General features: G+C 41.8%; 1 protein-coding gene across 1 annotated transcript in view; it reads right to left on the reverse strand.

Annotated features, from left to right (window-relative positions):
* Positions 1-17,363, reverse strand: part of SIM2 (SIM bHLH transcription factor 2) — a 1,026,265-nt gene that overhangs the window by 274,008 nt on the left and 734,894 nt on the right. The window lies entirely within an intron of this gene.

Consider the following 17,363-nt stretch of genomic DNA (forward strand, 5'->3'; position numbering starts at 1 on the left):
ATAAATAAGTAAATAAATAAGTAAATAAATAAATAAATTAATTAATGAATAAATAAATAACAAGCATATGAAAGCATTGTTAGAATGTTATGAGACTCCCCCCTTCATGACCTTGTACATCATTTCAGAGGTCTGTGAGATTATGGTCTGTTCATTGGAAGGACGGACATAATACATAAAGAGAGGAAAAGAGAAATGCAAACTGTGATGGGACGTAAATGCAAAGATGCCCTGCAGGCAAAAACTATGGTATGCCATTAGGATTACCAATATATGCAGCAACGCCCCTGAAGTTTTACACCATACGCATGAATGATGCAGAAGGAACAAACTGAAAGCAGAATCCTGTGGATGATCACGTGACAGTAATTCAGTGTGCTTCTAGGCATTACCACATACTACAACACCATTCAATATGGTCACTAATCGTAGTGGTATTCTATAATGTAACTAATGTATTAGACATTCAAGATCCATTCCATGAATAGTGATTTTTCCCTAATATTTGCTCCATGAATTTCATACTGACCTGATGGCAGTAGTGGTGCACGTCTTTTAGAATTTGAGATTGATGGATGAATCCCTCTCTCTCAGAATCGAAAAGCTCTGTTTTTTCCTCACCAATAAAATAAATGTGTTTTTTAGGGGTGTATCATGACCTGAGTTAAATCTTTTGTGCCTGTAGAGATCTGTTTGGCCTCATTACTTTGTACATGTTGAGTCCTGGCCTTCACTGTTTTACTTCAACAGAAGCAGTGCTTGTACTTGACACGCTCTTCTAGTGTTGTTACTACCATGATTTTTAATCATCCTATTGCCACTCAAAGTTTAAACCTGTGTACATTTTTCAGAATACCTATTTTTTTAATTCCCCTTCATCTCTTTCATTCTAACAGTCCTTCTTTTTCATTTTGCAACCCCTCTCTCCATCTTAGTACTGTCTGCTATTCCTACCCCTAACTCTAAACCGGCCCCTGCCTGCAACCATAACTGTGCATCATACCTTAGACAACTTGTAACACTACTACTGCACAAGACAGCTTAAACGCTAACCATGTACACATATAAACACAGCACTGAATCCATACCCTTTCTTAACTCTTTCTCTAACCCTAACCCACAAGCACTCACACACATACATGAAATCTTTGCCCTTACCTAATGCTACCCCTGCTCTTAATCGTAATCCTACACATTTCCTTAAAAAAAAAAAAAAAAAAAACTATAACACTACCGCTAATCAGATAAATTAAAGGTTAACATTATGGAGGGGTTCTATTGAAAGATCACATAAGGACATTTCTTTTACGATCTTTAGGATGTTCCATTTTTTTTGCGTGTTCAACAGTATGATCATTAGCTATGTTTTGTTAGATGTTTAGCTTCTGACTTTGTGATATTGTAATCCGTCACACTAGAATAATATATACATGCTCCACATTTGAAAATTCAGAATGAAGAAATATCACTCTGAATTTTGCTTGAAGCAGCCATTGTTAGATATGAAAAGACATAATTTCAAAAGCAAAGTCACAAGCACAACCTCGACAAGTTTAAACTGCTAAAAGAACCAGCACAATGAAAAGCCAATAAGTCAAGTTACAACATCCACATCATGACCTATTTGTATTTACCAACAGGCAGTAAAATTAGTAAAATAAGTGATGTTACAGGGGAGTAAGACCCCCCCCCCACTTGTATCACCCATATTGAGGACTACACTTTCCACAGCCTCCCCAGCTTATCTATGCTAATTCCCAGGTTGTACTATAATGGAGAAAGAAGGATGTTCATTCACTGTTCAGAGAACTCCAGTCTCTATACAGGTGACCATTTCCTCTTTCTCCATGGCAACATTTGACTAGGTGGTACTCAGAAAGTTGGACCATTTGAGGAGTTGGAGACACTATGAGAAATATTCATCTAAAAGTCTCTGAAATAGCTGTTCCACAATAAACCAGACTGCTGCCAAGAAATGTATTGTAAGAAGGAAAGTACATTGTACTGAACAATATCAAGGTACAATGTTTTGGAAGACAGATATTCAAAGTGATATGTAGAGACAAATCACGTATTACACTGTGTATTCACATATCACTTTGTATATGCACATATCATATTAAATGCATGAGATGGAAATGTCAGGCTGTTGTTATTACACTGAAAACTGAATGGGCAACTGTGCAGCCTAAAGGAAATTATGGTGAAGATACCTTATGTGACATGGAATTCTACTTCTAGCTTAATTTTAACCTTTCTTACTCCACCTGTTCAAGACAGGAACACCACTACACATGACACTGATTTCTAATCTAACATTCTGTACTGCAGCTCTTAGTGAATCTGTTTCTTTTTATTAACAGCGGTAAAATAAATGTAAACTTCCAGTTTTGTGAAGTATAATAACACTGAAGGATAGCCGGGATATCATTTTGAGAGAGTGGCTGCATCTTTTCCCTTGTTGTGTGTGTTTAATTTTATCTGATAAGAAATGTGGAGTATGTGTTTTTACATATTAAACAATTTTTTGCTTGTGTTTTTACATATTAAATAATTTTTCTCATGTTTTACATACTAAACCATTTTTGCTTGTGTTTTTACATATTAAACCATTTTTTACTTGCGTTTTTACATATTAAAACCATTTTTTGCTGTGTTTTTACATATTAAACCATTGTTTGCTGAACAGTTGGACCTTGGCTTTTTCCTCTTGCTTGAATATGTGTGCAAAGATGTTTAAATGATGCAAGGAGTACTTAATAACTGAACAGAAGATAAGCATAGAAGTCCTGATTAGTAATAGCTCTAGTGCAGTGAAACATGGATAAAGAAACTGGGATATAATTTTGAAGATTGTCTCTACATGTTCCCATGCAGGGAATCAGCGCAGGAGACACCTGCATGACTGCACACCCTCCCAGAGATGGAAACACTCATGTTTAGTCAGACTGGGAGTCATAGACAAGCTCTGAGCACAGGTGCAGTGTGCTAATTACCAAGGAGGTCAGTTTATAAAGAGCTGCACAGATAATGAAAAATATATCAGGCAAAGACAAGTACCGACATTTTGAGCGAGGAATGCATGAGTACAGAGAGGCGTAGCAGTAAAAGGGGTAAACAACACTAGGCTGCTTTGTGGCAAGAGCAGCTCTAGAGTACTGTGTATGACCGACATGACAAACATAACAGGCAAGGAACTCAAGTGCAGCTAAGTAATGTGTACTTATGCACTTATGCATGCAATATAGCTCTGCATAGCTGCATGTAACATCCATATGTGACAACAGGAGCAGCATGACTGCCAACAGATATCGTAGTGCGGATGTGTACTCAGCAAAGTGGCAACCCGGCTCATTAAAAAGGAGAACAACAAACAGAGGAAAGAACAGATGAGAGAACATAAGTTATGAAAGGTAAGGAAGTGACAGAACTTTTGTTTTGATAGGAATGAGCCCCAGTGTTACAAAAGAAGACCGGAGGAGAAAGTACTGAGAAGGATAGCTGTGGAAAGGAGAGAAGGAGAGGGGCAGGTAAGAGAGGCAGACTGACAAACATAGAACACATACACAGACAGACATGCATGGGTTTTATACACTCACAAGGTGGGGAGGACAGTGGCTGGGTATAGACATACAGAGAGTGGCTAACTGGTGCCTGGGAGTCTTGGAAAGCAAAGTAGGTATGGAGATTGATACACAAGGGAGGGAGAACATCAGGATGTTGATATAATGGATCCAGACGTGGTTGGATGTCAGGCTGGCCTACAGGCCAACATAGCCATATGTGACTCAGCTGGGTTTCTTATGTTATGGGCTTGTTGATCCTCTGGTGTCCCAGTTGGCAGCCCATTCCAATAGTGTGATTCCACCAGTCATACCAGAAAGTGTTCCAAATTGCAAAGGTGGGCATCCGATTGGAAGTGCACCTTGGCTACTAGCATCCATAACTGATTTTGACTGACGATTGAACAGAAATTTGTCCCATTTTCAGGATAAAGACCCTTCATCTTCCCACCCACGAAGCAGACATGGGGCACCACTGACAAGGTTTATCCTCCTGATAGCCACAAGGGCAAAGTACTGCCATTGGCAGTGGTCATTGCAGACCAAGATGACTGTGGTATTTCTTCCTCCTCTTTCACACCTGGGCCTGCAGAAGGATGACAGAGTGGTAAAAATCATCACACATTTGCTGCAAAATAATTGCAGTTGTACTGACATAAATATGATATACACTCTGTTACTGGGAGAAGCACTTTCCCTATCTGCAGCACCTAATCATTTTCAGTTTGCTCCTATGTCTCTGAAAAACAAAGTATGTGCTTTTAAAAAAGCATGTACAACAGTTAAGATAATAGAAAAAAATGGTACTGTAAAAAAGTTTTGATGTTATTTCAGTCTCACCCTCCTGGACTTCAATCTCCCAGTGGTGATGCAGATCGGGGTGGTGCCATTTCAGGTCACTGTACCTATCCCGCTGCTGCTCACTAGAATGGATAATGCCAGTGTCATCATTCAGCATTCTAGAAGCTTGTGCCAGGCTTCTGTTTTATGCATTGGGCCATCAGGATGGCCCAAGAGGTCCTCCATGAAGCTCCTGTGCAGGAAGAGCAGGAAAACCCTGCTTTCTCTGACCGACCAAGTTGAAGCTCTGCATTCCCCAGTTCCTGATGTTGACATGGCCACTCATTTGGATACACTTGTGCAGCAAAATGGTGGTCCAATGTGTGCGGATGCACATTTATGAATCACATGTTGCGTTACATAGTTCAATATCTGGGGCATTGTAGCATTGCACTAGGTCATGACCATATCACTTCACTGCACTGTTAGGATGTACACATGCCATATGCATGGGAATGCAGCTCACATGATCTGTGATTTCTGTGATGTGCTTAACTAACATGGACATGTTAGCATGATAAAAAGCTCTGATGTCATTTCATGCAATGTCACTTAAAGCTCTACAACTTTGAAAAAGAGAAATTTCAGTAAAGCTTCTTTAGGCATGGAGTTCCCAGAGTTAAGAAGGAGTCCTTCCTTATAAACATACCTCTCAACCTCTTAGCTTAAGAAATCTGGACAAAGCCTAAAATAATTGGGGCACAAAGGCCCAAAAATAAGGACAGATTTTAAATACTAATGTCTTTCGGCTTTTCTCGGTTAGGGGTCACCACAGCAGAACTCCTGTCCGCTAATGATTGGCAGTGGATTTTTACGGTGTCGAGGTGCCAGCCTGATGCCCAACCTTCAAGGAAGGCATGCCTATTCACACACGCACCTACCTTCATGTCTTTTAAATGTCATTTGACCATGGGGAGAACATGCAGACTCCACACAGAAGGCGCTCCAGCCGAGAACCGAACTGGAGAAACTTTTGCTGTGAGGCAACAACGCTAACCGCTGCACCATTTTTTAAATATTCCTCTTTTAAAATTAGAAAGTTGTTAGAATAACAGGTTTTATTTTAGCATGCATTTTCTGAAAGATATAAAGTCTGAAACTCAAATGTATGTCATTACTTAGTGACTTCAATCCTCAGTGATTTGCAAGAAAACCTCAAATTTTATGACAAACACACCAAAGATATAGGGCAGAAATCTGAAAATTCTCAAAAAATCTGGGCAGTCGAGAGGTATGAGTATAAAGTACCTCAGCAACAACAATAAACTCTGTGGCAGATGTCAGTGGGAATGAAGCAGATGTTATGGTGTATGTATAACTGGGAATGCATAACATTGGCTTTGCACTATACCATATGTCTACAGCTGGGGGATTCAAACTGAGATTATGGAAAGCCATGGAAAGGGCATACAGCAAGGGGTATAAAGTTCTAGAGCTATACATTAAATCATAGTTACAGTACATAAATGAAGGGGGGCCCTATGTATAGCACTACCTACAGCTGATAATCCAGGGCTGCAATACTTAAATGGGGGTGGTGAAGTTGTACAGTTGGGCGGTGCAGTGGTTAGCAATGTTGCCTCACAGCAAGAGGTTCTCAGGTTCAATTCTTGGCTAGGGTGCCTTCTGTGCAGAGTCTACATGTCCACCCAGCATTTATGAGCATTTCTCCCTGGGCCTCTGCTGAAAGTGGGATCTTTCCCGGTAAACAAATGTTATATAATAAACCAGATTAGTAAAATGAGGAAGATATGGCCGTAATTATGTTCTTCTTACAGCACAAAGTACACTCCCACTGACTGACATGCTTTGTACATAGGTATACAGACACTGCTGACATCTGAGGGAGACAATGCCTTGAAAAGTTTACCAGCTGGGGAATTAAGAGTCACTGCAAGCTCTTCACATGTATGACATGCACATTCTGGGAAAAGGTGCCACATCCAAACTTTATTCGGTGCAGCTTTGACAGGGAATAGTGTAGGGTGTTAATGCATTGGTTGACCATAACAGGCTTCTACAACAGGTACAATGAAAGGTTACTGATATGATACTGTGTAGAAAGCAAAAAGCACAGGTCATTATAATAGACAGGTCCACCACAGAGGTTGGACCAACTACACTGAAACAACTCAATGAGGTTGAAGATTTTTTAGTGTCATTTGCAGGCCTCAGGGAGCAGCTATTCCAGGGTTGGCTTAGATGTGGGAGCTGGGATGGCACCAACCATCTATGTGTCAGCAGGGGAAACACTAGGTTAGTAATGTTCATTACTGCATTGTACACACCACTGCTCATCAGGATCAATAACTGGGATATCTATATCTATATATATATATATATATATATATATATATATATATATATATATATATATATATATATATATATACATATATATATACACACACACACACACACACACACACACACACACACACATATATATATATATATATATATATATATATATATATATATATATATATATATATATATATAGTCCTGTAGTTAGTTCTACCCCTTCTCTGCCACTAACTATACTGAGCCCCAACACAACAAGCTGAGTGGACACCACCAAATGTCATGTTGTGGTAGCATGACCCCTTCACTTAAAGATGTAATCACTGACTCCCCACAAAATCCAAGAGTATGACTTTACCCAATATGACAGTTGTGTAGTCACTTTCCACTATGTCCCCAAACATGTGCAGGTGATGATGAGTGAGTCCTCCCTGTCCCTAACCAGTGTGGATATGTTGATTTCTTATGCACCATATGGCCAGCACAAACACTGCACTGCATTGCCTGGGTGTGATAACGCATGAATAAATTAATTTTGTGTTTTCTGTGTCGTGGTCTATATTTGTGGACCAGATTTTTCCTCTTTGCTAGTGATGGAATGTATTGCACCCACCTCTGCCTCTGTTTTATGTTCCCACCCTGACTCTTCATCCTGCTCTTTTAATGTTTCTACAACTGGTGTAGAAGGCCAAGCCATAATGTTCACTTGTTGCTCCATTTGTTTGCACAGTGCCATATTGTGTATCCTGACATTCACAACAAAGATCTTGCTTCACATAAGTGGACTGTATTGAGCTGCACATTCTGAGTGTCTAGATAGTGGAAACATGTCTTTAGTATTCCATATACGTGCCCCAGTACATTTCAGGTTTCCACATAAGGTGTGTTATACTGTTTGCATGTATGGTCAGTAGGTTATTGGGATCATCAGCCAGGGCTTTAGCACATAGCTGGCATAACTTGCAAAGCACAACATGCATCATATTATATGTGGTCCACTCCATGGTCCCGTAGTGCATTTCTCTACCGACACATCTACCTAGCATGTGTATGCACCTACCAATAAGGTGAACATGGGAAACTCTCTTCAAAGTACCCTTTGATACAGATTAGACATTATATAAATAATGCCCTGAACATTGCATATTACCTGGAAGTTCAAGAGTACAAACCCTATTGTTGATGCATCACAGGCCCTCTGTATGAGGCTGGGCCTTGATAGCAGCATGTGTACAATCTATGGCTGTCAGGACATAATCATGAAAAGTCTACATGGTGCTGAGTCGTTCCTCCACTGTTCTAGGGAATCAAATTATTTTCCTTCAAATGTTGTAGCAGTATTGGTGAGGAAATGGCTTAGTGTTTGCAAGGCTAATGCCTATGATATCCACAGTGTGTCCTCCACAGCTTATTGGAAGATCTCTGTAGCTAAGATGGTTAAGGCTACACATGCCTTTGTATCCACAGAAAATGGTATACCACTCAGCCTTTTGATTCTGCTTGTGGGCAATGCATTTTGAATAGATTCCTTGAAGTATCACTGTCCACTTGGAAACAGTCCATAATCTGTTGGTCTGTGAATTGGTAGTATGTCAGGTGTTGTCTGCATGCTCACCAGTGGAGTGGAGGATAACATAAACATGCAGCATTGCAGGCTCTAGCTCTAGCAATGGCTGTCAGCACAGCGTTGCAGGCTCTGACTCTAGCAATGGCTGCCAGCACATTCTGCTGTGCTACTGCTGCTGCTGTTCCCAACATCACCGTGACTGTACACAATGAATCCTAGAATTCAAGAAGATACTCACCACCACACAGTGTGCTCATTTTATACATTTCTGAATCACTCTGTCATTTTATTTCCTTACTTTGCACAATGCATATGGTATATTTCTCCTGGATTCCTCATTCTCATGTCATTATTCACTCATTCACATCTGCTGTGTAGCACGTTATTTTGGTAAGTTTGTGGCCGCACTATCTGTGTCTTTGAATCATCCACACTCTGCAGAAACCATTGCTCAAGCTAATTGTGCAGCAGAATGTGACATGCATGTATGAGTCCCAGCCTATAATGAGCTACGTGAGTTATCATTATCATCATCATCAAACCCCTTTGGCTCATTTTTCTACATGGGGTGTGGGTGGCATATCAGCTGTTGCCATCTCTCTCTATTCAGTGCTTCTCTCCTACTTTCTTTAACACTCATGCCTGACTGTGGCATGTCACTCACACAACCCATCCACTTCTCAGCTGGATGCCCTTATTTTCTCTTACCTTTTTCCTGTCTGTCCCAAATCTTCTTCACCAGATTGTCTTCTGCTTTTCTGCACATATGCCCGAACCACAGTAATCGGCTCTCTTTGATCTTTTTTGCAATTGGAGGTACTTTGGCTTCTGCCTTTATGTGCTCCTTTCTTCATCTGTCCTACAGTGTTCATCCTAACACCCATCTCAGGAACTTCATCTCCATTTCCTCAAGTGTCCTCACCTGCTCTGCCTTTACTGCCTAGGTTTCAGCAACATAAAGTAGTACTAGTCACACAACTATTTTATACACCTTACTTTTCAGCTTCTTTGGCATTCTTCTGTCATACACTAGCCCTGACACTCTGTGCCACTTAGCTGCAGCCCCTCAGATTCTAGCTTTGATCTCCTCATTCAGACTTCCCTTTTCTTCAGTCACCCCTCCCAGATACTTGAAGTTGTTAACCTGTTTCACTATTTTCCCTTCTATCTCAGTTCTCTGCATCTTCTGATTCCCCCATTTGCTGCCATTACTACTCTTTTATCTGTACTCAGTTTCATCCCATGTGCCTTCAGTTTTGCATTCCATCCCCTATCCTTTGCTGAAGTTCTTGCTCAGAGTCTGCCTGTAATGCCACATCATCTGCATACAGCAGCTTTGTTGATCTGTCCCCTCTGATCTGCTTGCTAATGAAGTCCATCACCAGTATGAACAGCAATGGCCTCAGATGTGAACCCTGATCACACCCACTCCCACTGGGAGCCCCTCTGTGATACTTAACACTGTTCATAATTGAGACACTGGGTCCTTGTTCATAGCTTGCACTAATTCTACCAATGTTTCTGGGACTTTGAACCACCTTGGGACCTTGTCACATGCTTTCTCCAAGTCTAGGAATACCCAGTTGGACTCTTTCCTCATCTCTAGCTTCCTCTCAACTATCTGTCTCCCTGCAAACATTAGGTCAGCTGTGCTGTGTCCTGATTTGAATCTGAACTGCTCTTCTCCCATCTTATTTTCAACTACTCTGCATATTCGTTTATCAATCACCCTCTCCTGAACTTTCATGCATTGTCAGAAGTTTGATACCGCTGTACTGCCCACAGTTGTAAATGACTCCTTTGTTCTTGAACATTGGCACTAGTATATTTATTCTCCATCATCTGGGATATGCCTTTCTCTACAGAAGCCATTTCTCCCCAAGCTCACCCAAAATCTTTATTGTATCTGCTGTGATGTCACCTGAGCCTGCTGCTTTCCCTGACTTCATTTTCCTTAGTGCTGTTTCTATTTCTTCTATGGTGGGCTCCCCTCTTCACTTATTGTATGCTTTGTGTTGGGCAGTACAGCTTCTGTAGGTTTTTCTTCATTTAGAAGTTGCTAGAAATAATCCTTCCATCTGCCGTTGATGTCTTGTGGACTTTTGAATATGTTGTTGCTGGCATCCCTTATGAAGGGTGTATGACTATCCACTTTATCTTTCTGTCTTTGTCTTGCAACCTGATATAGTTTCTTTGTGCCATCTAATGAGTCACTTTCCAGAAGCTGGTGGAGTGCCTTTGATGCCTTGTTATTTGCTATAACAGCTTCTTTCTTAGCCACTTTTGTAATCAGTCAGTATTCCTCTCCAGCCTGGTCCATTTTTTCTGTCTCCCACATTTTCCTGCACTCCTTCCTTCTTTCTTTTGATGACTTTCTGGACTTCTGCATTCCACCACCTGTTTTCCTTATGCACCTTATTTCCATACCTGGCTCAGCCACATATCTGTTCTGAAGTCCTCACACATGCATTGTTAAGTCGCTGTCATTCATGTTCATCTCCACCTATTTCCTCCTCTTCTTGGTGTGTTAGACCCCTGAGTTAGACCACCCACCCTCCCTATTTCTGGCTTGTAGTTTACATTTGGTGGCTTTTGCAGTTGCCCGCCCTACTGTAGATTTGATCTGGGACACTCCCCCAGTCCCATCTCTTTACCACATTCTACCTAATAAACTCTTTCTGCACTTGCTTTTAGTCCTTTTTAATTTAATTGCATTTTTTTAAAACTGTTTGATCTAATATTGCTACATACTCAAGTGTACCAGCTTGCACTGCATGTCAATTGTTTTTACTACTGTTTTAGCTACTTTTCATTAAAAAAAAAAAAGAAAAAAAACTATAAGCCTGTTTCCTACCTTTCCTGTAACTAGTGTTCGAGATACAGATTTGCTGTATCCAGGACTGTATGTAAGCTTCTGAGCCCCCAAGCCTTCCTGTGTTGGAGGGAAGCCTTCTAGCTTATCAGCGGAAGTGGTAAGCACTAGGTAACCTGTCTACCACATAAGGAGTGGTTCTGGCCCAGAAATTGTAGTTATTGGCCGTTTGGGCAATCTCTTCCATCTCTCTCAACTTTCTGATTTGAAAGCCTGCATCTGCACTTGTTTCTGTCCTGTAACTCATCTAGTGCAGATACAGATTCTTAGTTTTAGCACTTAAATTTGCTTATTCGTGCTCAGCACTTGTTCAGAACTTGTAAGCACTAAATAAGCTACTAATTACTCAACCTCCTCATTACCTAAAGGAAAACAGTTTTTGTACTTACTTTTCTCACTTGCTTAGAGAAAAACAGCTCTTGTATCACTTTACTCACTTAACTAGAGGAAAGTAGTTTTTTATTCAGGCATGTCCAAGGGTCAGCTCCCAGTGTTCTCTCCTGACTATCTGATAAATCTGGGCATCTTGAGGCAATGTAGAAATTGCCTCATGTACACAGACAACCCTCTCCTCCTACCACCCAACACTACAACCTGTGAGAGATGCACTTATCTAGCCAAACTGGAGGCAAAGCTCTCTCCAACCAAGACTGAACTTGACAGTCATGAGGAGAAGGTAAACATTTGCACCACACCACACTCATCACATAGTCTCACTAAATCTACACCACCAAAATCCACACATAGTAACACAAAAACATTCATGGAGGCTCTCAATAATAATCTGTCTAAGCAACAGAGACCTCCAAAACAGAAAGGCAAACAACCTCCATCCCCCAACACAATCCAAATTACACATAGCCCATAAAGACTCAGTGTGCCACTCAACCACAGCCAATAAGGCAAAACAATGTACCCAACACAATAGTCATAGGTGACTATATAGTCAGGAACACTGATGTCCCACTCACTCGGCTAATCAAGGAGAAAGTTACTGTCAGCTGCCTTACAGGTGCCAGGATCCGCCACATAACCCACGCACTCAGGTCACTCCATAACAAGTACAAATATGACTCTGTCATTGTCCATGTTGGTGTGAATGACCTGAGATGTACCTCCCTGGACTACATGAAAAGAGACATGGAAGAGCTCTCTGATCTTGTAGCCCAGGCAGGTATGACCTTAGCCCTGAGTAGCATTCTGCCATCACCCAGAAGGATACTGCAGTACAAGGATAAAATGATTGACTTCAACAATTGGCTAAGCTTCTGGTGTCATTCTAAGGGGATCCAGTATATGTCTGCTTGGGATGACATGATTGACAGACCATGATGCTTTGCCACAGATGGCCTGCACCTGTCGCCCCTGGGATTCCTGATACTGGCTAAGGCTCTTGCTGCCCCTACAGTTCCTTTTTAGGCACGTTTCAAATGACAAATTCACCACCATAGCAGGAACAGGCAAGCAAAAACTGAGGGTAATACTACTCAATGCTAGAAGTCTAAATCTCAAAATTCACTCACTCGAGGCACTCCTTAAAATGGAGAACATCGATATCTGTGCAGTGACTGAAACCTGGTTCAAGGCACCAGAGAGCACCCCTGCACTGCCAGGCTATAAGTCATACCAGATAAATGAATACAACGACTCCTCCCTAGGCACAAAACTGTCAGCGAAAAAAGAGAAGCTATGAACGTAACAATACACCGACAGTACCACAGCTAGGAAATTTATTCAAATAAAACAGTACAAACAACACACAGGTTAGCGCTTTCAGGGATCTACCCCTTCATCAGACAACTGTTGAAATTCCACACCTCCTTAAATACTTAACACAGTCACATGACAATACAAGCAATTATCCTAATCACTGTTAGTTAAAAAGAAACACAATAACAAGTACAGAGTAAAAATACATATAAATTCACACATTCCTTGCCCCATCTAATAATTCTGTTGAAACATATATAATTTTTTTTTGTGAATGCATCAGGCTTGATAGCAATGAATATAAATATAAATATAAATATAAATGTTAATGCCCATTACCTTGCTAAAACTAAATGGGCAAGTAAAAGTAATATTAAAATGTGCTTCTATTGCAGGCATACATAACTATACAATGTATAAAAAGAAATTACATTCATGTTTCTTAAGACAGAAGTGGTGAACTTCATGACACCCATGCAGATGAACAATACAGCTACGACTGCTGAATCCTACGCAATTGCACTCTATAAGCACTTACACGAGTGCATGGATCGTGCTATCCCAAACAGAACCAAGATGCTATGCTCCAAAAAAAGGAAGCCAATCTGGTGGTTGCCTGTCATAAACAAACTGTACAAAAGAAGGAAGAAACTGTTGCAAAAGAGAGTAAAATCCCATGAGTGGAGGATCTCCCTGGTCAGCCTCAGTATGAAGCTGAGATCCCTTATAAGATCCTTCAAAGCTAGCTGTGAAAACAAAATTGCCACTAATTCTAAGGACAACCACAAAGCATTCTATAGCTATGTCAAGAATCTCAATGGCAACACCCAGATCTGCTCTGAGTTACAGCACAATGGCACGAAAATTACAGAACCAACTGATATTGCCAACATCCTAGCAGATAAGTTCAGTGCTAACTTGCCCCCCCCCCCCACCCCCTAAAGCGCCCATATCTGTACAGAAAGAATGCAGAGTCCCTGTAATCACAACTATGCAGGTAAAATCTGCACTCTCTAAAGCCAAAAAAACACAGCATCCATGGGACCGGACAACATCCCAGGCTGCGTTTTACATGAACTTCAGAATGAACTGGCTCCCCACTTAAGCACCATGTTCAATAATAGCCTTGCATCAGGCTTTGTGCCCACTGAATGGTGCACAGCAACAGTTATCCCACTCCACAAAGGGGGAGCCACCACTGATCCCGGGAACTATCGACCTATTAGCCTGATGAGCCTGGTCTGCAAGGCCATGGAACTTATCAGCATGGACCTCATAAACAAAGACATTGGTAACCTCCAAACTCTGGATCCCACCCAGTTCGGGTGTGTGAAAGGCAGATCATGCCTCCTGAACCTGATTGACTTCTTTGAGGTAGTCACCAAAGCCATAGATGAGGGTAAGGTGGTTCACACAGCCTATCTTGACCTCGCCAAGGCTTTCGACCCCATCCTCCATTCTGGAATTATAGCTAAACTCACTAAACTAGGTATAAATCCCTACGTCACAAGATGGATTGCCAACTGACACTGACTGGCTCACTGACAGAACCCACACTGTAAAAGTTGCAGACTCCAAATCTGACTTCAAAGCAGTGACAAGTGGAGTACCACAGGGTTCCGTCCTGGGACCTCTTCTGTTTGGTATCTACTTCTCTGAAGTGCAGGCTAACACAGAAGGCCTCTGGCTAACGAAGTCCATAGATAACTGCAAATTAGGGGCCATAGTCAAGTCCCAAAATAATGTGGACATCCTACAGAAGGACCTTGCTGAGACAGATGCCTGGTGTCAGAGCCATGGCCTCAAGCTCAATGCCAAAAAGTGCAGTGTCATCCCCTTTGGTAAAAACTCTGTACCCATGAACCACCACATAGGCAGCAATCTACTTAACACCGAATGTGTGATAAGATACCTTAGGACCCAGGTGGACAATAGTCTCTCCTTTGATAGTCACATCGCCACAGTAGTCAGGGAGTCCTTTTACATTGCAAACCTCATCATAAAAGGGTTCTCATCCAGGAAAAAAGAGGTCATTGTTCCTCTCTATTCGACATTCATTAGATCCATCATAGAGGACAATGCCCCTTTTGGAATGTACCTCACAAGACATCTGCAGCAGCTGGAAAGGCCACAGAAGTACCTCACAAAGGGATTATTGGCCTCAAACAAATGCCCTACACTGACCATCTCAAAAAACTCCATCTTTACTCCGTAGCATATCGCTGATTCCGAGGTGATCTCTGCCTAACATATAAATAGGTTCATAGGTTTATAGGTAGGTACTAGGCTATCTGCTTGAGGGCATTTATAAGCCTAGCCAGAGTGTGTCAGCTTTCGCCACCCCATTGATTAATTAACTGATCCTGTGTCAAGCAGAGCCAATGAAGAGATTGCGGGGTGTATTTTCTGTTACCCATCCACTCGTCAAGGTTTCTCTGGAAGAGTGTTAGTGAGGGGCTCTGCCTGATGTAATTTGGTATTTTGTTCCAAAGCATGGGGAGTCTCTGTGACAGGAATCTATCCCTCCAGTATGTTCTATTTATTGTTGTGGCGAGGTTTAGCTCACTAGAGCACGTGGCTCATAGTGACTTGGATTTCTTTAGGTGGAGCATGTCCATCAATTCTGAGTTGGACATGACTTTGTAAGTCAGGCAGAGATCACCTCTGAGTAAGCGATATGCCACTGAGTACAGCCAGAGTTTTCTCAGTCGGGCTGCATAGGACATATATTTGAGGCCAATAATCCTCTTGGTGAGGTACTTTTGTGGTCTTTCCAGCTGTTGGAAGTGTCTTGTGAGGTACATCCCAAATGGGGCATTGCACTCTATGATGGGTCTAATGACTGACGAGTAGAGGGGCACTATAACCTCTTTATTTCTAGATGCAAACCCTTTATTAATTAGATGGGCCACATAAAAGGATTTCCTAAATACTTTGGCAATATGATTGTCAAAGGAGAGATTACTATCTACCTAGATCCCCAGATCTCATTACCTCTTCTGTATTAAGAGGGCTGCCACCTATGTGGTAATTCATGGATGTTTTGTTTTTCTCAGATGGGATGACTATGCATTTTTTGGCATTTAGCTTGAGGTCATGACTTTGACACCAGGTGTCCGTCTCAGTAAGGCCCTTTTGGAGGATGTCCGTGTCAGCTGGAGAATCAATTATGGCTCCCAGTTTGCAGTCATCAGTGAACCTGGTTAGCCATTGTCCTCCTGTGTTTGCCTGTACTTCTGAAAAGTATATGCCAAACAGTAGGGGTCCCAGGACCAAGCATTGCAGAACACTACTTGTGACTGGTTTAGAGTCAGACCTGGAGCCCACTATTCTTACCGTGTGAGTTCTGTCTGTAAGCTAGTTGGCAACCCATCTTGTGACTTAGGGGTTTATGTTTATGCTGGTGAGTTTTTCTGTAATACCCGAGTGGGGAATGGTGTCGAAAGCCTTGGCGAGGTCAAGGTAGGCTGTGTAAACTACCTTTCCCTCATCTATGACCTTGGTGACTGTCTTGAAGAAGTTAACCAGGTTTAGTAGGCATGATCTGCCCTTAACAAAGCCAAACTGGGTTGGGTCAAGTGTTTGGAGGATCTCAATGTCTTTGTTAATGAGTTCCATGATGATGCGCTCCATATCCTTGCAGACCAGGCTAGTCAGTCTTATGGGGTGATAGTTACCAGTGTCAATTGTGGCCCCTCCTTTGTGGAGAGGAATAACAGTTGCTGTGCGCCATTCTATGGGCATGTAGCCTGTGGAGAGGCTAAGGTCGAACAGCGTGTTAGGTGGGGAGTTAGTTTGTTCTGCAGTTCATGCAAGAAGCAGCCTGGGACACCATCTGGTCCCATTGATGCTGTGTTTTTGGCTTTTGAAAGGGCTGTTTTCACCTGTGCGTCTGTGATTTTTGGGACACTACACTTTTCCGGTATTGTTGTGGGCCCTTTTGGAGGTGAGAGGGGGGTGAAGTTTGCACTGAGTCTATCTGCCAGGATGTTGGCAATCTCAGTAGGTTCAGTATATTTTGTGCTATTTTGCACTAGTTCAGTGCATATCTGTGAGTTGCCACTTAGATTCTTAACATAGCTAAAGAAGGCTTTGTGGTTATCATTTGAATCCTTGGCTATTTTTCTTTCGAAGTTAGCCTTGGATGATTTCATGAGGGACCTTAGTTTCTTACTGATACTGATCAGGGATGTCTTTCCTTCTTGGGATTTGCTTTTTTTTCTGAACTAGTTTCCTGCTTCTATTGTATAGCCTGTTTAATGCAGGGGTCCACCAAACTGGTTTCCTTCTCTTAGAGGAGTGAGTCTTGGTTTTGCTAGGGATGGCATGATCCATGCATCCTTGTAGGTGCTCATAGAGTGCATTTGTAAAGGTTTCTGCATCTTGGGCAGCTTTATCCTTTAGCGTGGGGGCTGTGAAACTTACCACCTCTGTCTAAAGTAAGGTGAAGTTTGCTTTAGAAAATTTTTTTACTGTGGTTTCCTTAGTTGGGGGTGGTGGTGTGGTG

Source organism: Protopterus annectens, chromosome 5.part1 (assembly GCF_019279795.1).
Source record: "Protopterus annectens isolate FY-2018-M chromosome 5.part1, PAN1.0, whole genome shotgun sequence".
NCBI lineage: Eukaryota > Metazoa > Chordata > Ceratodontiformes > Protopteridae > Protopterus > Protopterus annectens.